Source organism: Nycticebus coucang, chromosome 10 (genome assembly GCF_027406575.1).
Source record: "Nycticebus coucang isolate mNycCou1 chromosome 10, mNycCou1.pri, whole genome shotgun sequence".
In the NCBI taxonomy this organism is placed as follows: Eukaryota; Metazoa; Chordata; class Mammalia; order Primates; family Lorisidae; genus Nycticebus; species Nycticebus coucang.
Genome location: NC_069789.1, coordinates 82,407,436 through 82,433,424, shown reverse-complemented (window position 1 = coordinate 82,433,424; position 25,989 = coordinate 82,407,436). Strand labels below are relative to the sequence as shown.

Genomic DNA, 25,989 nt, shown 5'->3' with positions numbered 1-25,989 from the left:
TGACTCATATGCTAATTACCCTGATTTGCTCATTATATACATTGTATACATGTATCAAAATATCACCCTGTACCCCATAACTAAGTACAATTATTAGATATTGATTAAAATAAAAAAGACAGTGGAAAAAAATGTATGCACTTTTTTATACGTCAATTGTACCTCAAAGCTGTCTTTTAAAAATCTAAAAAACGAAGAATTTAGTAACATGAAAATAATTATACACCTTGAACAACAGGGCTTTATTCCAGGGATGCAAGCCTAGTTCAGTTCTCAAAGACCAGTATAATCCATCATGTTAATAGGTTAAAAAAAGAAAAATCAGGCCAGTCACAGTGACTCAGACCTGGAATTCTAGCAGTTTGGGAGGCTGAGGTGGGAAGATCACTTGAGACTAGGAGTTTGAGACCAGCTTGAGCAACACAGTTGCTGGTTGCCCACAGCACTCAACCCTAGGTGACAGAGTAATACCCTATGTTAAAAAAAAAAAAAAAACCTACATGATTATATAAACCAATTTAAAAGCATTTGACAAAATTCAACACTCGGTGACAAAACTCAGAAAAATAGGAATAGAAGAAGAACTTACCAACTTGATACTTATAGCTGATTTATATTTAATCATCAAAGACTGAACGCTTTCTCCCTAATTCATATCAAAATACCAGCAAGGGTTTTTGTAGATATAAAAGAAATTATTCTAAAATTTAAAGAGAAAGGAAAATAAACTAGAAGAGCTAAAACAATTTTGAATACAAAGAGTAAAGCGGGGAGAATAAGTCTACCCAATTTCAAGATTTATTATATAACCACAATAATCAAGACTGTGCCGTATTGGTGGAAGTATCGATGGAGCAGAATAGAGAGTCCAAAAATAGATCCACACTAATATGTGCCAAACTGATTCTTGACAACGGTGCAAAAGCAATTCAATGAAAGACAAATAGACTTTTCAATAAATGATACTAGAGCAACGGTATCTTCTTAGAAAATATAAAAGAACCTTGACCTAGATCTCACATCTTATACAAAAAAATTAACTCATAATGGATCACCAGCTTAAACGTAAAGTGTGAAAAAGAAAAAAAGACAGGATAAAACCTTTGGGGTGTAGGGCGAGGCAGCAAGTTCTTAGCCTTGACAGCAAGAACATGACCCATAATAGAAAAAATTGAAAAACTGGACTCTATTAAAGTTAAAAACTCTGTCTACCAAGTGCATGTAAAAAGGATTAGGAGGACGTAGATTAGGAGGAAATATTTTTAGAACACACATCTGAAAAAGGACTAGTATCTAGACTATATAAGCAATTTTGAAAACCCAATAGTTTAAAAAAAAAAAAACAAGATCCAGCTAGCAAAAGACATAAACAGACATCTCACTGAGAGAACACACAGATGGCAAATAAGCATATGAAAAGATAGTCAACATCATTAGCCATTAGGGGAATGGAATTTAAAACCACGATGAGATATTGCTACACATTTATCAGAATGGGTAAAATATTTTTAAATATGGGAACACCAAATGTTGGCAAAGATGTGGAGAAGCCAGATCACACGTATATTGCTAGTTAGGATGTAAAATGATACAGCTACTCTGGAAAACAGGCTGGCCATCTTTTTAACAAGTAAGCATACAACTATCATATGATGTAGCCATGGTTCTCCTTGGAATTTAACAAAGAGATATGAAAACTTAATGTTCATGCTTCATGCAAAAACTTGTATGCAAACATTATGGCAACTTTATTTGTAGTAGCCCTAAACTGGAAAATTAAAAAACAAACAAACAAACCAAACAGATGTTCTTCAATGGGTGAAGTTACGGTACATCCATAGGGTAGAATACTACTAATATAAAGGAGCAAAATATTGATACAACAACCTGTAACTCAGTTTGCTGAGTAGGGGGAAAAAACTCCAAAGGGTTATATACTGTATGATTTTGTTTATACTATGTTCTTGAAATTGCAAAATTTTGTTAATGGAAAACAGATAAGTATTTTCAAGAGGTCAGGGATGGGGAGGAGTGCAAAAGAGAATTAGGTGTAGCTATAAAAGACTAATAAGCAGGATCTTATGTGGTAGAAGTGTTCTGTATCTTGACTGTGTCAATACCAATATCATAGTTGTGATATTGTACTACAGTTTTTGCAAGATGTTACCAATGGGGGAAACTAAGTAAAGGGTACTTGGAATGTCTCTTTATCATTTCTTACAACTGCTTGTGACGCTATCATTATCTCAAAATCAAAATGCTAATTTTATAAATTATTCATGATTAAAAGATACCATTAGATGAGTAAAAAATATTTGCAGTCTGTAATTGACACACCCGTAGCTAGAATATATAAAGAGCTTTTATGAATCAATAAGAAAGTCAGACAGCTCAAGAGAAAAATGGGCAAACACCTGAACAGGCACTTCACAGAAGAGAAAATTCAACTAGCCTGTAAACACATGTAGTGAGTAGGAATATAAAATGAAGATCACAATGAAACACCATTATACATCCACCTCATTGACCAAAAACAAAGTCTAATAATATATTTTGGCAAGGATATGGTGCAACTAGACACATCTCTGATGGAAGTGCAAATTTTATGAGCACTTCAGGGAATAATTTGATACCACCTAATAAAGCTAAATATAAGCACACTCTATAGCAATTCTACTTCAAGGTATACGCCCTAACGAAAAGTGTAAACTTGCTTACCAGAAGATATATATGAAAATGTTATTAGCAGCATTATTTGTAATAGCCCCAAACTGGAAACAATCCAAATAGCTGTAGGACCAGAATGGTCCCATCAGTTGTTGTATGTTCATATAAGGGAATGTTAAGTAGCAGTGAAAACGAGTGAGACTACAACTACGTGTAACAAAAGTAGATGTTCCCACAAAGACAATCAAACAAAAGAGGCCAGGCACATACAAAAATATACATGCTACATTATTCTCATTTATAGGAAGTTCAAAACAAGCAAAACTAAAGGATAGTGGTTAGGGATGCTTTACAAATTGATACAGCCATAAAGATGTATAAGCAGGTGTCCTCAAACTTTTTAAACAGGGGGCCAATTCACTGTCCCTCAGACCATTGGAGGGCCGGACTATAGTTTAAAAAAAAAAAAAACTATGAACAAATACCTATGCATACTGCACATATCTTATTTTGAAGTAAAAAACAAAACGGGAACAAATACAATTCACACCACTTCATGTGGCCTGCGGGCCGCAGTTTGAGGACATCTGATGTATAAGGAAGTAATTACCATGAAGTCAGGATATTGCTGCTTTAGGAGGAAGGGAAGACTTTATGAAGGAAGGAAGACTCAGGGCGATGGCAGTGACCTGGGTGGTGATTACACAGGTGTTTGGTTTATGATGATTCGCCGGGCTGTCCATGTATTCACTTTTCCATGTCTGATGGTTTACAGCAAAATTACACACCCTTTCCTAGTTCATCGTGTTGTTTTTGAGAAGAGGTGAGGCGAGAGAGGGTTGTAGGTGTGAGATTTAACTGTGCTGAAAAAAGGCAGCACATAAAACTCAGAGTTCAATATTAAAAACTTGTGAGGAGAGAGTAAACAAGTGGAGTGTTGAAACAACAGCAGACGTGCTGGAATGATTAGGTGGACAGCTTGCCCTTGATAGTTGTTTTTAAAAAATAGTGCATTAGAAATCATAAAGTTGCTGTGGGTGCTAAATTCCCTGCTCCCTTTCTTTGTAAGTTGGGCCTAGGCTGAGGGTCCTTGATTTTTCAATGTTTTAAAGAGTTTTTAAAATTTGTTTTAGAGTTTTAAAATCGATACCCTGATCACCTTTGCCTTGAATCCCCTCCCCCCAGTCTATCCTGGATATGAAGAGGAAGACATTTGATGTAGTGGGAAGACCGCCTCCTCGAGCCTCAACCAGGGCGGCCCATCCCTTCCTCCTCCCCATCTTCAGGCCAAGAACAGCAGGATCAGGAGAAAGACGAAGAGACCAGAACAGGTAAAACTTCTGTATTAAGAAGCTTTGGAGGTGCTAAGAAATGACAGTTTCTTTCCATCTCAACCTGCCATGTTTTCTCAGCAGACCTTCTGAATTACTGATGTCAGAACTCACAGTTTGGGGTACAGCAAATAAGAAACTCGTAGAGTTTTAAAACATTGACAGCAGATGGTTTTCATGGAGAAATCTAGTGCACCATTAACCTTTCTCCCGTGTTGAAACCTCGCTTCTCCCTTCCCGTCTTTTCCGGCCAGATCTCGCCCCGTCACAACTCTAGTTATACCCTGACTGGGATCCCAGCCCGCTTCTGAGGACCCGGTACCCCTCAAAAGCGAGGAATCCGGGGGTCATTGGAATTCCAGGGAACAGCGCGTGCCGGAACTAGGAAAACCAAGGAGCCTTTCGGGAGGCCCTAGAGGCAGTGTCTTTCCAGTGGACAGCGACACACCCTGGTCCCCAGATTCCCATTGTCTCCGGATTGTCGGTGCCAGACCGTAGCGCGCCGAGTCCACGCGCTGGGGCGCGCCGGGAGCGCCCGACGCCGAGGGAGGGTGTTGGGAAGGCGCGAGCCGTGCGCCTGCAGCCCTTCCCTTCGCCCTCGCGCCGTCACGGCTCCAGCGGGGGATTCTCGCCGGACTCGGACCCGCGCCAATCAGCTCGCGCGGTACCTGCCCCCAGTCTCGGCCACCTGGAGGGGCGATGAGGCTCCACTCTCAGAGCGGGGCTGGTCCTGCGAGCGCAGCGCGGGGAGGGCGCGGAGTCTCACGTGTGCCGCCCCAGCCGCGGCGCCGGGAAGGACGCGCAGACCCCAAGCGCGGAGCGCGGAGCCTGCCAGGGCTGCGGGGCCGGTCAGGGCTGCGGGACCGGCCAGGGCTGCGGAGCCGGTCAGGGCGCGCCTCCGCGCGGGGAGGAGACGAGCGGCGTGCCTGGAGGCCCGAGGACCCCGCGGGGGCCCCGGCTCCGCGCGTGGATGTGCCTGGCCGCGGCGCACTTTCGAGGGCACCTCGACACCGGGTAAGCGCGCCTGGGACCACCTCCCTCTGCCTCGGCCGCAGCGGTCCCCGGCTGAGTCTGGGGCTGGGTGGGCGCTCGGCTTTCCCTCTGGGCTTCGGGAGCCTCTCTCTTCGAAGGGCGCGGCGGCGCGGGGCTCATCCCCGGCCTCCGGGCCAGGCCTCGGGTGGCGGTGCCCCCTCCGTGGGGCGGGACCCACCGGGCCCCTGACCCCTCAGCTTGTCCTCACCCACCGACCTCGCAGCGCCTCCAACCCAAGCGGGCCCCACACCGACCGGCTGCTGCGCCTTGGCGCTCGCTACTCCCGGGGTCCGGGCGAAGACCCGGCTGGCGACGCCGCGCGCTCTGGGGATGGCCGGGGCGCTGGGCTGAGACCCGGGGCGGGCAGGTGCGACCGCGCGTTACTGGTCCAATCCTCTGCCGTCGGTCTGTGCTCCAGTTTCGTACGGGCGACTCTAGACAGCCCTGCGACCCGAGCTCGTCTCCTCTGGGATAGTCCTCAAGTTTTACAAAATAAAGAGGCCGACGGGCTCTCGCAGAGCGAGGTGGGCGCTTGAGCAGCGAGGCCTGCAGGGACAGGGTCTCGGCCGGCGAGTGCAGGTCCGGAACAGCGGAGGCACCTGCCTGCCTAACAGGAGGAGGAGCAGGACTTGCCCGGGCGACTGTCCCCTTTCCTGAGACCCCAGAGCCTGCGTCTCGCACCCTGGTCCCGAGGGCTGGAGCCTCCGGCCACACCAGAGCTGCTGCTCAGAGGCCTGTGGAGAGAACCGGGCGAGCACAAAGCCCCGTGGGGAGAAAGCCGGCTCTCTGCGGCCCGGTGGGGCGGGCAGAGTCCCGGGAGGCTTCCCACGGGGGTGGCTTCCTTAGTCCTCCGGGACTCCACAGGCAGCGACGAGGACTGGGGTGGAGATCGGTCCCTCCGTCAGCGCCCTTGGGCTGCTGGTCACTCTAGGAAGGAACTGGGGGCCCCTGGAAGTTTTCTAGGCAAGTTGGACGCGGCGGGGGTGCAGACATCCTCCTGCCTTGTCCTTTCCAGGCTGCTGAGCGACAGACTAGAGACCCTGCCCCCGCCCCGTGCCTCACCCTTGGCTTGGCTGCAGGACCCGGCTTGGGTGGGAAGCGGGGTTCTTGCACGTGGGCTGAGGGCCTGTGTCGAGGAGGCGGCCGTGTAACGGGCAGGGGTTGACGTCTACGCGGTCGGATCTCTGTGCGCTGCAAGGTCTGAGCCAGAACCACGTTCACACTGCGTGAGAGACAACAGTGACCGGGGCTTGGAGGCTCACTTTGTTATTCTCTGAGGTTTTGTGTTCGGAGAGAAGCGGCTTGCTTTCTGTCCTAACAAAGAACTTGGAGTAACAGACATTCAGAGCCTGCCCCTTTGTTCAGGCTAAACAAGGGGAATAAAGAGCAAAAGTGGTCTCTGAAAATGGGTACAGTTTCTCAACTTCTACGGAGGCTCCAGCTCCCACACCTAAGAGCACCTGAGCCAGCATATGGAGTCAGGGGGTCGCGCTGCCATCCCGAGAGGAAATGTGGCTCTCTGGAGGGTTAGCTGGAGCGCCGGGCAGATGGGCAGCTGCCTCCTCCCCACGGTTCCCCCTGCAGGCGAGGAGCATGGCTATGGTTTCTGCCATTTGGGGGATGAAATGAGGTAGGAGCATCTCTGAATGGGAAAAGCCTCTTTAAGTTATTTGAGACGGTGGCAGGAGGGTCACACGCATGGACAGAAACCCTCGTTGTAGGCATCACTAGCATTCCTGCCGGAGCTGGAGACCTCATCAGAAGCAGTGTTCTGGAAAGGCAAGGCGGAGGGGCTTGTACACATGAGAGCAGCCCTCATGTTTGCCAGAGTTTCTGTTTTTTCCCCTAGCTTGCCCGTCTGTAATTGCAAATGAACACTGCTTAGTCCAGGGAGTGCCTCGGTCTGAGTTACAAACATCACCTGGCAACAGGGGAGCCTGGCACAGGAATAGTGTCACCCAGAGCCCAGGGTGGGAGGTTAGTGACTCCTGAAAACTTTGGGGAAAGGCTGAGGTGGATTAGAGAAGGAGTTGGGAATCTTCTGGTGGCCACTTGACAAAAGAGCCATTTGACTGTGGTTGGGCCATTTCAGGGTCTGTTGATTATGAAAAATGCACTGCAGCTTAGAATCCAGCCTGGTGATCGTTAACACTAATAATGTTAATAATGAAAGTTGCTTCGGGGGAAGCAGAAAGAGGGACGGATGGAGGGGGGTGGGGCCTTCGTGTGTGTCACACTTTATGGGGGCAAGACATGATTGCAAGAGGGACTTTACCTAACAATTGCAATCAGTGTAACCTGGCTTATTGTACCCTCAATGAAACCCCAACAATAAAAAAAAAAAAAAGAAAGAAAGAAAAGAAAAAAAAAAAGAAAGTTGCTTCCATTTGTTAAGTACTTTGTATGTGCCAGACACAGGCTTTGAAAAATCAGTATTATCCCCCTTTTTTCACATGAGGAGACTGAGTTTGGGGGAGGCTGAAAGAGGGACGGATGGAGGGGGGTGGGGCCTTCGTGTGTGTCACACTTTATGGGGGCAAGACATGATACTATATGAACTATACTTCGTTAAGTTCATAAAGCTATTAAGTGGCAGAGCAGTGCCTAGAGCCCAGGTCGCTCTGGTTCCAAAGTCACTGCTCCTTCCACAGAGGGCTTCTCTCTTCCCATTAAAAACAGACACACACAGTAGCTGAAAATCCAGAACCATCATGATGAAAGGCTGTTATTTGTAAACTCAAGAAATGTTGTGACCCTTCATACATGGGCTGGGCTGGTAAAACTTGATACTAGATACTCTTCATTCCCCATATGACACAGGGGCTTAATTCATGCACAAAAGGTTGATTTCTTTCACATGTAAAGTGCAAACTCGGTAACATAACTAATTTACCTTTCCATTAGCAAACATCAGAAAGATGAATACATTGTTGATGAGGTTCTAGAAAAACATATGCTTTCATAATATTGTTTGCGGGAGAGTAAATTGGTACAACTTCTTTAAAGGGCATTTTGAAGACACCTGTCAAAATTAGAAATGTCTGTCCCATCTGATTCAGTGATTCCATTTTTAGGAATTTAACTTACTGTTATACTTGTATATAGGCACAAAGATGTGAATTACAGCTTTGTATGAACTGTCAAAGAACAATCTACATGTTTAACAAAGGGGGACTTTTTACCTAATTCATGGTACTTTCAGAGAGTCAAATACTGTCGTATTCATTCATAGAAAAAGAATTAGGAAATTTAGTATATAATGGATGTGAAATGATTTCCAAGGTATATGGCTGACTGGAAAAAATAGCATGCATAAAGTGTTTATAATATGCTACTTTTAGGGTTATAAAAGAGGAAGAAGGGGCAGAATGCAAGATGTTTACTTGTATGTGCACAGCTATAGACACGAAACCTAATCATATCTGTTGCCTCCAGGAAATGGGACCTGTAGAACTGTCTTGTACCTTTTGAATTTTGAACCATGGGACTATATTAACTATTTAAAAAACCCTCTTTCTCTAGCCTGTGCCCAACATGTTCCCTCAAACACTTTTGTGGCTTAACAATATGGGGTGACACACCCTATCCCCCTCCAGGTCGCTTGAGAGGTTCCCTTTGGATTAAAAGCCAAAGGGCTGTGAGACCACACAGTACCCGTAGTATCTGGGCCATCCAGATGCCTTTGAAATATGCCGAGTTGTACTTGGAAAGGTGTCTCTGGACAGCAGGCTGTCTGAGCTGGATAGGCAAGATATGATCATTCAGCCTTGAAAACAACATGCAGAAATAGAAATCAAGCCTCTTTTTATTGCCCTAATGTTCCCCCATACAGGATAAAGTGTTAGTAACTAGATAATACTGAGTAAGGGAGGAAGAGGAACACTGGGGTTGGGTATCACAGAAGACAGAAGACATAGAGGTCTATTTCTGATGTTGCATTTGGAACTCAAAAAAGAGCAGAGAAATATACTTCAGAGAAAAGTTTGGAAATTATTCAGGGGTCTAGGGCTGTGTTGCCCCTGAGGAGGAAGGAAGGTTATTGATGGAGTCCCTACATACCTCTTTGGGCACTTCCCATCAACACAGATGCCCAGCTCAGTCCATCGCCCCCCACCCAAGAATTCCCTTCTGCTTATCACTCAGCCTGAAAGCCGACGGAAGCATGAACTGCCTTCCCTTTTTCAGGCGGCACAGGCTGTGCCATAGCAGAAGCAATGGTGGAAAGATTTGCTTGCTTGCTATCAGTGCTTAGTGACCTGGGCCCACCAGGACTGATGGGTGAAAAGTCTTCATGGAGAGCGTTCTGTGTTCCAGTCACTCTGCTGAGCATCCTGCCTACACTATCTTGTTTAATCTGTTCAATTTGAATTTATGTGAGAGCCCAGGCTCTTTGCCATCAAGCAGCATGTCTTTTACTAGTGTTTCCGTTCTCTCTACACAGTAAGCTGCAACACAGGCACCGTAGCATCACAGAGGGGCTCGCAGACCCAGTTTGGGTGCTAACAGCATGTGGCTGAGCATTCATGACATGCTTTGAGGGATGAGTTGAAATCTTTGCAGGATGTACAGATTCGTACAAGGTGTGGTTCAGGGACAAAGCAGTGAACATTCTGGGTTTGGATTTCCGTTTCTCTTATTTCTCTCTGTGTGTGTGCATTAGGGCCAGAGCTGAGCATATAGAGCGTGTGACGTTTTCCAGGGAAGGGAAGAGGAGGAGGAGGGGCTGTCAGTGCTTTGATCCAGATGCTAGTAATATGGAAGGCTGTGAAGATGGGCTTATGAGGCCCTGTGTCTGTACCCAAGGAGAAAGGTCAGCAGGGGTGCCTCTGAACCCCAGATCTGTGCTGGGAGTCTGTCTGCTGTTTGGAAGAAACAGCCAGAGAGCTGAGAACCTCTCTCAGCAAACCTCTCTCGTTGCAAACCTCCCACGCAGCTCATTGGTCAGGGTTCACCTCTGACTTCCATTCCACTTCAAAGAGAAACAGCTTGAGTTTTTCCCCAAATAAATTCTGGAGCACTCGAGGGAGCTGCTTTTTTTTAACGTGATGCTGTTGCCCACAGAGGTGAGAGCAAGAAGCTGGACTGGGCTTTCAGCTACAGCTACCAGAACCCAGCCAGGAGGGGCGAAGTCAGATTGCCCCACTATTAAGAAAAAGAAAAACAGAAAAGTCACCTTATGACAAAAAAAAAAAAAAATTGATCTTTACATAGCATACTGGTAGCTAGATGACCAGTTTAACCAAACTGAATTCAGAATATGTCTGTTACACAAGGCACCGAGGAGGTAGAAAGATGATCAAGGCCTGAGCTCAGGCTCAGGTTGACCACGGTCAGCGCTGGGAGAGGAACATTCATGTCACCAGCAGGACTTCGCACACGGAAGAATCAAACGCAAAGTCCAGGTGCAAGGAGCATGACATCAGGTGCAGGCTGCTACAGAAACTGAGAGGCCGGCCCAAGTAATTCTGAGAGAGGTTACCATAGCATTGGGCATGTTTCAAAGAAACATTGGTATTTATAATTCATTATTGACCCAACTTCTGCCACAGACATAATACATGGCATTTTTAAGTACTTATAGAATGAAACTGCTCAGATCCCCATAAAGTAGTGTGTGTGTGTGTGTGTGTGTGTGTGTTAAAATCAACAGGGATTGATGTTGGGTTAGAGATTAGAATCACACAAGACCTGTAAAACTGTAATAAGCTTATGTCAGATTTATTTTGCCTTTTAAAATGATGGATGGCAATCTTGATATGAGGACAATTAATGACAATTAAGTTTATGGGGGGGGAAGCAGAAAGAGGGATGGAGGGAGGAGGGTGGGGCCTTAGTGTGTGTCACACTTTATGGGGGCAAGACATGATTGCAAGAGGGACTTTACCTAACAATTGCAATCAGTGTAACTGGCTTATTGTACCCTCAATGAATCCCCAACAATAAAAAAAATAAAATAAAATGATGGATGGCATTTTATGGTTTTTTGTTTTTTTTTTGGCCGGGGCTGGGTTTGAACCCGCCACCTCCAGCATGTGGGAACGGCGCCCTACCCGCTGAGCCACAGGCGCCACCCTGGATGGCATTTTAGACGTGTGGCATTGACACTGCTGATGTCGCAAGCAACTGGATCACTATGGTTTTTACAATGGGGAGGCAGCAGAGCACAGGAATGAGAGCACTGGTGCTGAGGATTCACCTTCTGCTGCACCATTTTATTCAGATTTTTACTTACTTGTTCACTTCTGCATTCAGTAAATACGGTCTGTGTACCTGATCCAAGTGCTGGGCTGACTGTGATGAGAGAGAGAAAAGGAAAAGCCATGGTCCCTGGACCCTCCAGGGAGGCACAGTACATGGAAGAGATCACCAGAGAAGGTGGTAAATGTCATTAATAAAAGCAGGGACAGTAAGCTGTGTGAAAACATAATATGTGCTCAATAAATACTGGTTGCTAAAATGAATAAACACAACAGCCAGATATCACCACGAGAACAAATCAGAGGACTAAAAATATTTCTTTGGATTTGGTCAATGGGTCTCAAAATTTTATTTGTGTCAAAACCCATGGAAATCATACTGCTCTTTGGAGAATACCAAGAATTTTATATATTAAAATGAATGAAAGTATACTTTTGAGCTATTAAGATCAGAGAACATTTTATGTTAGATTTTACCACAGCCATAGAATAGCAGGTGCCAACTGTTAAGAAAACTTTATGAAACAAAAGCTTTAAGTTGAGGATATCCTTTCAGTTTGTTTATTTTTCTGTGAATTGGGGAAAGACCTACCAGATTCTATTTTAGTATAGGAAACCCTCAGTCCAGGTGATAGAACACCAGAGCTCCACAGAAACACAGTTTGGGCCACTTGAAGGTTGTTGTTGACTTTAGCAAGGACAAAATGAGGCCAGAAGTTAGATAGGAATGGGAATTGAAAAGTGAGGGTTGTATTTTCAAGATGTCACCAAGTATTTATTGAATGTCACTGGGGATGGACACGGTATTGGGTGGAGGAGAAGACAGTCGAAATCATGCATTGAAGACATCCAGGGACAACGAATCTGTCCCAAAACAAAAGTAAAGAAACACTCACTGTACCAAAAGCTATAAAAGTGGAGGTACATGAGATTATAATAGAAAGTGGGGACCTTCGGGGAGGAGCTGGGAAGTCATCCTGAGGAGGTGATGATTGAGCTGAAAACTGAGAATGAGTAAGCACTAAGGAGATGAGGGGAGTTCCAGAGCTGGGAGAAGATATTCCTGGAATGGGGAAAGACCGTGGCTAGAGAAAATAGGACATTTTGAGGTACTAAAAGGCAGTGGAGCTGAGGTTCAGAGAGTGAGAGTGAGAATCCTACAAGGGGAGCAGAAGAGGCAGGAGGGGGTTAGAACATGCAAGTTCTCCTCAGCCATGTCAAGGACTTTGACGTTGATTCTAAAGCAACAGGTAATCACTGAAGTACTTAAGCAGGAGGGTGACACCATCAGATTTTCTATTTAAGAGGATCACTCTGGCTATCTAGTCAGGTAGGATATTTAAGGTGGTCAAGAGAAGATCAGGGAAAACTTTTGGGAGACTCTTGAAGTAGCCCAGGGAAAAGTTGACAGCTTTGGGAAATTTGTAGTGACTATAGGGAGAAATAGATTGGAGAGGTTCTAGAGGGTAAAGTGGAGAGGGAGTGGTAGTATAGGTGAGGGTTGAGAGAAAGGTGTGGAGAGTGAGCTCTAGGCTCCCAGCTTAGTATCACCGGATGGCAGGCAGTACCGGTCCCTGAGACAAGAAACAGCCACAGAGGACTGGGCTCCAGGGCAGACATCATAAGCGAATCTCAGCCAGAGATGTCCACAATCTACGTGGATGGCTTATAAGGACAGGTAGATAAACAGGTAGAAGTTTGGAGGAGAAGTTTGGGCGAGAGATGTGCCTGTGTGATTCATTTACATCTAGGGGTAACTGAAACCATGGCACCGACGAGTCTGCCTAGGGAGAGAAGATAGACTTAGAGAAAAAGCCTGGAATTAAATCTCCAGTAGAGGAGGATGGTCCTGCAAAGGAGACAGAGAAGGATGACTGAGAGAGACAGGCGAAAAACCAAGAGGTGCGAATGTCATAAAAGCCAAGAGCAGAGTGTTTGCTGAAGAAGAGAAGAGAGAGTGTAGGTGCTACGGAGAAGTCAGTTACAACAAGAATCTAAAAAATAGGGCGGCGCCTGTGGCTCAAAGGAGTAGGGCGCCGGCCCCATACGCCAGAGGTGGCTGGTTCAAACCCAGCCCCAGCCAAAAAACTGCAAAAAAAAAAAAATGTCCATTGGCTTTAGAAACTCTTAGTTTAAGCAAGAACTTCAGTGATGTGAAGGGCTAAATCAGATGTAGTTGGTGCAGGAGAAGGTGGAGGGTGAGAAATGGAGAAAGCACACATAAATCAGTCTTTCCAGAGGTTTGGCTGTAAGAATCACATGGTTTCATTCTGTTTTAATAATGAGAAAGAATTCAGCTGGTGGAAATCCCACAACTAGCATCAAACCCAATGGTGAAAAACTAAAAACTTTTTCTCTTAAGATCAGGAACAAGGCAGGGATGCCCACTCTTGCCACTTGTATTCAACAGAGAACTGGAATTTCTAGACAGAGCAGTTAGGCAAGGAAAAGAAAAGGTACCCACGTCAGAAAGGAAGGAATAAAATTGTCCCTATTTGTAGATGACATGAAGAAAATCCTAAAGAGTCCACAAAAAATCATCCTAGAGAGTTTCAACACACAAAGACGACCTCTGTTCATAGTCTAGCTTCAAATTCCCTTCATTTCCTTAATGCCAGTGGGTTTTACTTTCTTTTCACTCACCCACTACCATCACAGTCTTCTGAGCAATCATTCTGCCTCCAATCACAGTGAATCTTAACCCCGTCCTCCTCCACTCTTCCACCCAAATGGTTCCTCTAGTGACCACTTTAGTGATCTTGCTAATGTGTAAGGCAGGTGTTATGCCTCTGTTCAAAAAATCCACAGTGGCTCCCCATCTACAGAGTCAAATCAAGGTCCTTGGCCCAGCGGGCAGCACTCCAGGCTGGTGTGTGACCTCTGATCCCCATCACCTGATGTTCAAGTTCTGACACTCCTGGATTGCATGCAGTTCCCAGTTCCACTTTCCATCTCATGAGCCTCATGGCCTCCCTCTGCCTGGAAAGGCCATTTCCTCCTTGTCTGAAAAGATGAGGAAGTAAAGACGACAAATACCCACAAACATTAGGGAAGCTTTGCGGTGAGTGGGGCAGGGGAATGCAACAGTTGGGTGATTGTTGTGAAGGTTTGGAGACAGCTTCTAGGTGTTTATCCCTAATAGCTTTGTTGGGAAGAAAAGGAGAGAGAGTTGGGATAGTAGCTATGGGGGAATGTGAGGAGAAGCAATGAGTTGTTTGTTGGTTGGTTTGTGTGTTTGTTTTGAGACAGAGTCTCAAGCTGTTGCTCTGGGTAGAGTGCCGTGGCATCACAGCTCACAGCAACCTCAAACTCACGGGCTTAAGCGATTCTCTTGCATCAGCCTCCCAAGTAGCTGGGACTACAGGTGCCCACCACAACACCCGGCTATTTTTTGGTTGTAGTTGCCATTGTTGTTTGGCAGGCCTGGACTGGATTCGAACCCACCAGCTCCCGTGTATGTGGCTGGCGCCCTAGCCACTGAGCTACAGGCACCGAGCCAATTGAGTTGTTTTTTAAGAGTGGAAGAAACGTGACCATGTCCATGGGCTGAAAAGATAGAGCCTAGAGAGGGGAAGAAGGGAAAGTATGCAGAGGAACATGGACCAAAAGGAGGGGGAGTCATTCAGCCTTTCAACATGCAGTGAAGAGAATGGAGGTTGGGGTCATCCTGGATAAGATTTTAGGTTAGGACTTGGAAGGGGTGGGAAGCTTAAGTAGTTCACCCCTGGCCAGGCATCGGGGCTCACACCTGTAAATCCTAGCACTCTGGGAGGCTGAGGCAGGTGGATGGCTTGACCTCAGGAGTTTGAGACCAGCCTAAGCAAGAGTGAGACCCCAACTCTACTAAAATAGAAAAACTAGCCAGGTGTTGTGGCGGAAGACTGTAGTCCCAGCTACTCCAGAAGCAGAGGCAGGAGGATCTCTTGAGCCCAAGAGTTTGAGGCTGCTGCAAGCTACAATGATGCCACAACATTCTACTCGGGGTGACAGAGTGAGACTGTTTTCTTTTGTTTGTTTGTTTTTTGTTTTAAAAAAGTAATTTACCCCTGATGGCATCAGTATTCCCCATGATATTGACAAAGTTGTTTGTTAAGCATAAAGAGGATGGGGTCAGGCAGGGGCATGAAGAAATAGTCCGTAAGGGGAACAGAAGTATCATGGACTGAGGGATTCAAGTTTTTGAGTCTAGGCCACTAAACAGTGATGACAGTGTTGGCAGAAATGGCCGTTGTTGTTTTGGGGGACATGGTAAGGATGTTTTTGAGCCTGTTGAGGTCAGGGGAATGGCAAGAAATCCATGTGAACAAGTGTGTTGAGAATATCTTGAGGGTATGTGGCTCCTGAAAGACAGCATCTCTCCCAGACTCTGCTAACCAAGCTGGTCAGCACCGCTGCTGCAGAACTTCCTGGTTACTTCCTTATACACATGTTCAGTAATACGCCCTGGGAGAATCTTTAAGCACAAAGTCATATAGGCTTCCAGATGTTGGTGTTATTGATTCCTGATGCCTTGTTAGTTGAAAAGGTCACATAGGAAAAGGTAGGCTGGACACAAACTCTTCTTGTAGCTTTTTTTCTTTTTTACCCTTTTGACTCTGTTAGCAAAGCCTTGCTCAGAGGACTCGCTATTTGCTCTGGGAGGAGAATGCTTATTTGGATTTCAGAGCTTTCCTCAATGCAGACCATCTTCCCAGATGTTTTCCTACTGTCAGATAAATAATAACTCTATATTCTGGATCTTTCAGAATATAAATGAAGTTATGTTTTTTTTGGTTTTTTTTGTAGAGACAGAGTCTCACTTTATGGCCCTCAGTAGAGTGCGGTGGCCTCACACAGCTCACAGCAACCTCCAACTCCTGGGCTTAAGCGATTCTCTGGCCTCAGCCTCCCGAGTAGCTGGGACTACAGGCGCCCGCCACAACGCCCGGCTGTTTCTTGGTTGCAGTTTGGCCGGGGCCGGGTTTGAACCTGCCACCCTTGGGATATGGGGCCGGTGCCCTACCGACTGAGCCACAGGCGCCACCCGAAGTTATGTTTTTTTAGAATCTTAATTAAGATAATTTTGCTTCAAACATTTTAGGAAAATGTTGGGGTCTCTCTAGGAACCTGCAGGCTTGGGGCCACATGTGACCTTCTGGATCCTTGAGTTCAGCCTTTTGACTAAATCTAAGTTGTATAGAACAAATCCTTTTAATAAAGGTTCTGTGAAGTTTGGATTCAGCTGAGGGGCCAACTTGGGGATCTGGAGGGTCACATGTGCCCTTGAGGCTACAAGTTCCCCACGTCTGGTTTAGGAGAAAAAACAACAGAAAGAAGAAAATTAATGTTCTGCCAACCCCATAATGCTTTCTGTCTGCCTCATTTTTATGTCTGCTAATGCTTCTAGCATACTCTGTATGTTCTCTTAGCAGATAAGTTTGAGTAGATGTGCAGGGCTCAGAGCTTCTCTGTCCACACATCCACTAGAAATAGGCCCCTTCTGGTACCTGTCCTTCCTTCAGCTCACTAGCTGCTTCACTGGTGCGCCCGGCCTTCTTTTTCTATCTGCCCTTGCAGGACCGACTTTTAGCAGCTGTGCACTGGTCAGGCCATGCAGTTGTTAAAATGCTTACATACTGGCTTACCAGATGGTGAAGGGTATATCCTGGGGTCCCTGGAATCCTCCACCCCTGGGGCTGTTTCAGCCCCTCCCTTGGGACACCCTGTTTTTTCCCAGCGCCAGTGTCATGGTTGGCCTTTCTGACTGATCTTGACATGCCCTATGAGTGGTTAAAAGTCTTAGTAACACCACTGCAGCCAGCCATCTCTCTACTTTTCTATTCAGCAACATATCAAGGACTTACATATCTCTAGCATGACACTAGGAACAAGGCAACAAAGTCCCTGGCTTTGTGGAACTTACAGTCGAGAGCAGGGTTTCTCAGTCTTATCACTATTCACATTTTAGGTCAATGACTCTTTGTCGTGGGCATTGTAGGATCTCCAACAGCATCACTTACCTCTTTCCCTACGTGCCACCAGTACACTCCTATTGGGACAGCCAAAAAATGTGTGCAGATGTTGCCAATATTGCCCTTGGGTGTATTTCACAACCTCCTCCCCATTGAGAGGATACACAGTATCATCAAACAAATGGTCACAAAACAAAAATATAATTACATGGTATAAACATGCTCTGGAGACAGCAAGCAGGTTACTATGCTAGAGAATGAAAGGAGACTGACTTTAGGTCCAATTATGAAGCAAGGCCTCATGGATGAAGTGGAGGGACTAAGGCAGTGGTTCTCAACCTTCCTGAGGCCGCGACCCTTTAATACAGTTCCTCATGTGGTGGGGGCCCCCAACCATAAAATTATTTTCATTGCTACTTCATAACTGTAATTTTGCTACTGTTGTGAATCGTAATGTAAATATCTGATATGCAGGATGGTCTTAGGCGACCCCTGTGAAAGGGTCGTTTGGCCCCCAAAGGGGTCGCGACCCACAGGTTGAGAACGGCTGACTAAGAGCTGAGAAGGAGCCAGTCACACGAAGAATAAAGGACTGAACGTTCCTGGCCAGAGAAGATCCCAGGAGAAGAAAGAGCTTCAGTTGTTTGAAGAATAGAAACAGAGCTCATTGGCTGGGGTACGAGGACAACAGGGAGAAGGGGTACAAGGTGAGAGTGGGGAGGCAGCAAGGGCTGAATTATTTATAAACCACGGTGCTCTAAGAGTAATCTAAATGTGTGCAGTGTTTCAAGTAGGAAAGCGATGGGTACAGAGTAACATTTTAAGAAAATCATCTGCTGAGTAGCAATGAATTTGGAAATGATTATAGTGGTCCAGGCAAGAGACTGAAGGTAGCCTGGAGCACGAGGTCACTTGGGATTCACCTTGCTTGTTCCTATTGCCTCACATATTTCTGACCTACTCAAGGGTTGGCAGTACTCATCTGGGGACCACCTTACTTTATTCAGTAGCATTTATTAAATACCCATTGTATGCCCAATGAGTGAGACACTGACCCAAGCAGCTCAAAATCTAGTACAGAGACAGACACAAAGTGATAACAGAGTATTAAGATGTTGAAGTCTGGGGAAGGGAGGTTTAATCAGCCTGGAGGAGGAGAGAAAGGAGAAACTGGAGGGGGTGACAAAGGGAAGTGCAGGTCTAGCACAACCCAGCGAAGACCCAGAGGACCCCAACAGCAGGGCCGGGCAGAAGCATAAAGCCCAGGGCAGGCACAGGTGAGAGAGGAGGCTGGAGGAGCTGGCAGGGCCAGCTCATGACGGCAAGTGCCACCTTTGGGTCTCCAGGAGCAACTGACAGTGTAGGGAAAGCAGGAGCAGATGGGGGTGTGGGGGGGTGTCTCAGGCTCAGGCTCCTCCAAGGCACCTCCTCTCGCTACCAGGGGCATTTTCCAAAGTCTACAACTGCTGAGACCTCTCCATGTTTCTCTCTTCTGTATGTCCCACAAAGCTCCCCACAACCCAGCTCCAGAGTGCCCTCATCCCACACCATGCCTGGTACCCCGAGCGAGGTGTGCTTTTACGTACCCGCCACTCTCTTCCACACCACATCCCAGGGCTTACGCTGCTCCCTAAATCCCCAAAGAAGAAACCGTAAGGTTGTTCTCACAACTAACACAATTAATATCAACTGAAATACTTAATAATAGGGGATTTTTCTAGTAAACCAACAGAAACTTTAAAATGATGTGGAAACATATTTACACAAAAAGATAGTCACCAATATTGTTAATTATAAAACAGCATGAACAGAGTCTGATCCTAGTAAGTGTACGGGTGTGTTGTATGAATAAGGGTGCAACAAAATGTTACCCAGGCTTATCTCCAAGTGGACAGAGAATTTTAATTTTACCTTTGACGTAAGCAATTTAAAAATTTTCTAAAACACAATTACTACTTTTATGATAAGCAAACAACAAACAAAGCTGCTCTGGGGATCTGGTTGGCAAATGTTCACAGGAGCAATCAGCCTCTCGCTGGTTACTGTGGCTGCACATGTAGACACAGCCATATTTTTCTCCAAGAGGACTGCAAGCGAGACTAATTCATTAAGTGCTTTCAGTCCCAAAGATGACAGGAGCCAGGAAAGCATAAAGTCTTGTTACTACGACAGCTGGTAGCCTTGATGTCTGTGTGTTTATTTATTAACTGGACTTTATGTATTTATCCTCCCAGAAGGTCCAGGAGCTTCACAGCTGACTTTGATACAGATCACATCCTCAAAATAGCATAGCCCATCCGTCAGAATAAAGACAGGGCCGCCTCACCAGAGGATTAAAAGTCCAAGAACACTGTCCTAAGAGGCAAAATGAACTCGAAAAAACATACCAGCTGGAGTGGGTAAGATGTTCAGAGACGAGAGAGTGGAGGAGCAAACTGGATCACTCTCTTTGAGCTAAAAATTACTAAATGCCTTATTTGTGCCATCGAGTATAGTTCCATACACTCTCTCCCTTTTCCTTTACAATGGTTCTGTCAGGAATTATTCCCATTTTAGAGCTGTTAAAACTGAGACTCAGAGAGAATGAATAACTGGTGAATGACAGAGCGTGGGTTTTAACGTAGGTGTTTGTTCACTAACCACCACCCACCTCTCTGCTTCCCTACCTGGTGGATACTGCTTAAAGGCAGGCAAACTTTAAGCTTGGAAAATATCCTATTGATTTGGGAAGGAAGTAGATGAATGAATGAACAAAGGAAAGAATAATTCTAAAAGGTCATATAATCTTATCAAGGCAGGGAGACATAACCACATTAGAAACCTATCTCACGGTTGCTACAAATGAGTGGATAGCAAGGATTCAGTAATTCTTTCTGCTTCCTTCCCAAGATTTACAAGTATATGCCTATAAGGGGAGTAAACATCAGGAGAGTTGTTTTCTAGGGCTGGAGAGAACTGGGATCAGGCTGAGTATGTGGGTCATGTCGCCCTGTCACAGGAGGAGAGGGGTTAGCCTGGTTGTGTTCCTAGCACACAGCTAGATGTCTGCTGTTCTCATTTGCAAATTGGTCAGCAATGTCCTACTGTGTTCTAGCACCGTTTATGGTCTAGGGACACAGAGAAGGAGGCTCTGATGGCCCAGCTTCTTGAACCACTTGTGAGAAAAATGCTTAATCTCTTTTTTTCAAGATTATATCAAATGAAGAGTTGTTGTTCTCCATATGTGTGCTGTCAACTTTAGAAATGCTCAAGACTGGTTACTGGGTCAATGAGTAGGTGATAGAAGCTTCGGTTCAAAGCTCTTATCTCCCTAGTCGTTTTCCTTGCTGCACGTAGAAGAGGCGCACATGTACCTTTCTCCAGCTGTACGTTAGTTAGCCAGCAACAGGAAGGAAGGCCACTGTGTGTAGAGACATGCTGCAGGCATTGTGGAGTTCACAGTGTAGGGGAGAAAACAACAATTTTCCTTCTATCTTAGCTGGGACCTCCAGTAACAAAAGTCCAATTAACAAGAGAAAAACACACAGAAGTTTAGATATATTCTTTATCTATATGTGAGAGATAACTAGGAGAAAATGAATAAATCTCAAAGAGGTAGCTTAACATTGAGGTTCAAGCACCATCTTGAACTAAAGACAAAAGAGAGAACCGTGGAGGAGAGGTCAGTTATGGGGAGGTGACCCGGAAAAGTCCAAGGGTAAGATTTGTTGTGCAGTTTTAAGTTGGCACCTTCTCCATTTATAGATAAGACTTTGTCAGTTAGTCATGCTTCTCTTCCTGGTACAAAAAGGGAACAGGGGTCCTCAAACTTTTTAAACAGGGGGCCAGGTCACTGTCCCTCAGACCGTTGGAGGGCCAGACTATAGTTTAAAAAAAAAACTATGAACAAATTCCTATGCACACTGCACTTATCTTATTTTGAAGTAAAAAAACAAAAAGGGAACAAATACAATCTCGCCTTGTGTGGCCCGCAGGCCGCAATTTGAGAACCCCTGAATGAAGATGCCTTTATGGATGTAAATTTCCCTTACAAAAGGGTAACTTGTACTCTGTTTTCAGAGCTTCTCCTGTATCCCCCATTTCTCAAAATGATCAGCTCAAAATAATCATTATGCCCAAAGAGGCATATTTTGGCACAGCATATTATGGTCTCCTGCAGTCATATTTTGGGGTGGCATAGTCTGATCTCCTACAACAGCTTCCTTGGGAAGAAAATATTAATATAGACTGACTTTAGGATTACAGACTAATGACATTAAAATAATTGTGGAAAAATTTGTGAGCAATGAGGCTGGCTGTTAAACATTGGACTGGCTAGTTTCTTCTCCTGAAAAACTAAGGCAGTTGGGATGGACTCTACTTTTTCCTTTAATTTTTTTCTCTATATATACATGTGTTTATTTGGTTTCTACTTTTTGCCTTCATAAAATTAAAAAGGCTTAAAATTTAATAACAATGTTTAAGATAAGGACTAGAAAAAACCTTGTAAAGAACGAACTAAGATAAATACATTCAGAAAAGAAATCAGACGATTGCTGCAACAAAATATTGAGCAATAATGATAATAATGCAAAAAAAGTAACATTCACATCGTCAGATAAGAGTATGTCTATCATAGAATGCTTTGACTCTAAGGTACAGTATGGAGTCATCAGTTAACTTCTTTTTTTTTTCCAAAGTCTCAAAAAATAGACACCTAATATTTATAAATAAAAATAGAAGATAATTTAAGAACACACACACACAAAAAAGATCATGCCAAATCTTATAGACAATAGAAAAAGAAGAAATACTTCAAAATCATTCTACTTCATCTGGATATACCTGTTATTAAAACTGGAAAAAATATTATAAAGGGCAATTACAAACATATTTCACTTATAAATGAGGATGCAATAAACAATATATTAACAAGTTGAATTAAAAATCATTGTTGAAGGGTTGGCGCCTGTGGCTCAAGGAGTAGGGCACTGGCCCCATGTATCAGAGGTGGCGGGTTCAAACCTGGCACTGGCCAAAAACTGCAAATAAAAATTATTGTTCAAATAATGTACTTGGGTCAAAATTAAACCCAATTTATGTGAGAATTAGTGGACTCTACTTTTTCCTACTCTCTTTCTCATCTAAAAATTTAAAGCTTTTAAATCACAAGTCTACTAAGGTTGGTCAGGAAAGACCTGCAGAGGTGACTTCTCAGAAAGGGCATAGGACACTAGGGAGAATTGAATCTTAGCGTGTGAGGAGACACATGGTTTCTGGGGGTAGATTGTAGCAAGTCCCACTTTACAGATGTGGAAACTGAGGGCTTCCCCCAATACCAGAAGGACAGAGAGATTCTAATGTTTCCACTTGTGCAATAGCTATGAGATAATTGCCATCCCTTGGCTGAGGAGAGGTACATTTCAGGAGGACTCAGCCGGGTGTGTGTGTTACAGAACCAATCTGGGATCTGCTCACCCAGTGCAACAAAGCCAGATACTGAAGCAGAGGATTGTGGCAGGAGAAGGAAACATTTTTTATCACATCATACCATACAAGAAGTACGAGCAGCTAATGCTTAACACCATAAGTCCCCAATGGCTTAGAACCAAGGGTTTTTAAAAGCAGGGGTACATTTCAGGAGAGCAGAAGTTGCAGACAGAATCATAAATCAATACATAGACCTTGTACATTGGCCTGGCCTAGAAGGCAGGATATCTTGAAGCAGGGGCCTCTGGGTCATAGAGGGATTCAGAGATTCTTGGATTAGTGGCATGGACTGTTAAGATGGGTGTGACGTTGTCCCCTGAGGGGCCATTTTTAGAACAAAAAATTCAATTCCTCAATTCCTTCTTATCTGCATTTTTCATCCAGTGGGAGTTTCTGAAAAACAACTCAAAAATATATGTATGGTAAAATGCCATCTTTCAGTTTCCACAGGGAACCAAAACGGCCCGTGACTCTGGCTTGTCTGGAAGGCTGTTGTTGTTACTGTCCTCCTCCTCATCAGGCTGCCTATTCACTTCTCAAGGCTAGCCAGGTGCCTGGAACTTTCCTTGAAGGCGCTCAAGATTTTCCTTTTATTTCCACACTGGGAGGGCCTGGCAGGCCCCAAAGTAGGATCCCTGCTCCTGCTCACGTGGAGAAATCTGAATTTCTCTCGTTGGCCTTCTGCCCTGGTGCTTCCTGGTCAGCCCCATCCAACTTGGATTAGGAACGATTTCTAAAACTTATTTATTTTTTTTGTTTAACATTTTATACTTTATTCCTTAATATTAACAGGTTAGAACAAAAATTTCCCAAATACTGATTTATAGGTAACATTTTTTTTTTTTTTTTTTTTTTTTGTAGAGACAGAGTCTCACTTTATGGCCCTCGGTAGAGTGCCGTGGCCTCACACAGCTCACAGCAATCTCCAACTCCTGGGCTTAAGGGATTCTCTTGCCTCAGCCTCCCGAGTAGCTGGGACTACAGGCGCCCGCCACAACGCCCGGCTATATAGGTAACATTTTTAAGTGGCACACAAAAAGTTCAGGTTCACAAAGAGGAATATTCAGTGATCTATTTTAATGCAATTTTAATCCTTATTTCAACTTAAATGCAATAATAATTTGATAAGATACATACATACAAAACCCACATGTCCTGAATTACCAAAGAGTTTCCATGGGGCTTTAACTCAAATCCATCCCTCTAAATCCTAATTCTCTATTGGTAAAAATTTACCCAATATTTCTTCTTTTCACATGGCCTTTTTCTTTTTTTTTCTTTCTTTGCAGTTTTTGGCCAGGGCTAGGTTTGAACCCGCCACCTCTGGCATATGGGGCCGGCACCTTACTCCTTTGAGCCATTAAACAAATCTTTATTTCATTTTGATTTATGCCGAATGCAACATAAAAATATAACAAGGTAGGGCGGCGCCTGTGGCTCAGTGAGTAGGGCGCCGGCCCCATATGCCGAGGGAGGTGGGTTCAAACCCAGCCCCGGCCAAACTGCAATAAAAAAATAGTGGGGCGTTGTGGCGGGCGCCTGTAGTCCCAGCTGCTCAGGAGGCTGAGGCAAGAGAATCGCGTAAGCCCAAGAATAGAGGTTGCTGTGAGCCTTGTGACGCCACGGTACTCTACCCAAGAGCGGTACAGTGAGACTCTGTCTCTACAAAAAAAAAATATAACAAGGTTAAAATAAACATTGTATAAGAAAATTAAAAAAACAAAAAGCGGCTTGCACATACACACACGGTTTTCATCAAGTATGTTTCCATGATGAATAAGTACTTACAAATATGGAAATAAAACATTACCATAAATGCTTATCTTGCCATCAATGCCTTTCAATTTTTAGGCATGCCATTCTTGCTACTGAAAACATTTTTTAAGAAGCTTCTGCCAAAACTTAATAAATAGTATATTATAATCCCCAAAAAGTTTAAATCTTCCACTTCCACGTTGGAAAGTGAAATATTCACATGAAACTTTGTTTCTCCAAGAAAATAAAATCATTCTTAGTATCAGAAGAAAAGAATATTAAAAGAAATCAGCCATAGGTGGTGCCTGTGGCTCAAAGGAGTAGGGCACCAGCCCCATAGACCAGAAATTGCGGGTTCAAACCCGTCCCGGCCAAAAACTGCAAAAAAAAAAAAAAAAGAAAGAAATCAGCTTTAAAACAGATAAACATCTATGCCAAAAAAAGATCTTTTCCTATATCATCCCTTCAAATGAAACATAAAAAATGTTCACTACAATAATCTCAGACTACTTTCATATAAAAATTTCAGAATACATAAAGCACCATTTAGATTTCACATATTAAACAGATACTGCATAGCTCACAATGGCACAAATATGCCTAACACATGAACACTATTTATGTTTAATCCCTGGCTAACAGTCAAAAAGAACTGCATAGTTTGAAAGGTGGTTTAATGTATGTGTGGTCACTAAAATTCAGTAGGGAGTGATTTAGGTATAGTCATATAAAAGCAGGCAATTAATCCAATATCACTATAAAAAGCAAAGCCATGAAAATAAAGGCAGAAAACTTGGTGTCTCTACGTTTCATTTACATAGGTAGATATCAGGACCTTACTGTAGAAAATACAACAGTTCTTACATACGGTTTCCCTAGAACATAATGGAGTTTCAGAAACTACAAAAGATGTCAGGATCCATAGTTTATTTCATCAAATGCTTTTCTAGCCCATTTCAATTCTTCATTCATAGTAAACAAGTCTTTAACCCTAGTAAACTTCCCGGGGTCCTTTTGAATCAAGAAGATGATATCTTCAACTTGCACTCGACCTTGTCTGCCAGTAGACATGGCCTTGTGAGTCATTTCAGTGATGAACTCTCTCACAGTGGATGTTCTTCAAGAGGAAATATTGTTCTTCAAGAAGCTCTACCAACTTAATATGAGGATTCTTTTCATCTCCAAAGCCACACATCATACATCTCAATTCTTCAGAAAAAAGTCTCTGTCTTTTACCCTGTCCACCTTCTGCACCTCCTCTAATTTCTTCATTTTCTTCCTCAAAAGCAGGGTCTTCCTCCTCATCTGCCACCCCATCAGCCCGCCAGCCTACAGCACCCCGCAGGCTCCCTCCCAGCAGGTTTCACTACTTGCACAGCCTCACTTCCGGTGACTTCCACATTAAAGTGAGTTTTGGTTGTATTTTATTTTATTTTTTAACTAACATGCTTAACAGTTTTATTTTCGCATTTCACAATACAAATGAAAACTGCCCCTTTTTTGGGTTTACTTCTTCCCTTCAAAACTATCCTCTCTTTGAGAGGAAGGAAGAGCAAGTCTTCCTTACCACGCTATTCGGAAAACACC

General features: G+C 44.3%; 1 protein-coding gene and 1 pseudogene across 1 annotated transcript in view; one reads left to right on the top strand and one right to left on the bottom strand.

Annotated features, from left to right (window-relative positions):
• Nucleotides 1–4,744: 4,744 nt before the first annotated feature.
• Nucleotides 4,745–25,989, top strand: part of FAM163A (family with sequence similarity 163 member A) — a 70,972-nt gene continuing 49,727 nt past the window's right edge. The window contains exon 1 of the mRNA XM_053604422.1: nt 4,745–5,012. The gene's annotated coding sequence lies outside the window, so the exon portion shown is untranslated. The remainder of the gene's footprint in view (nt 5,013–25,989) is intronic.
• On the bottom strand, nt 25,315–25,804 carry LOC128596453 (transcription initiation factor TFIID subunit 13-like; annotated as a pseudogene).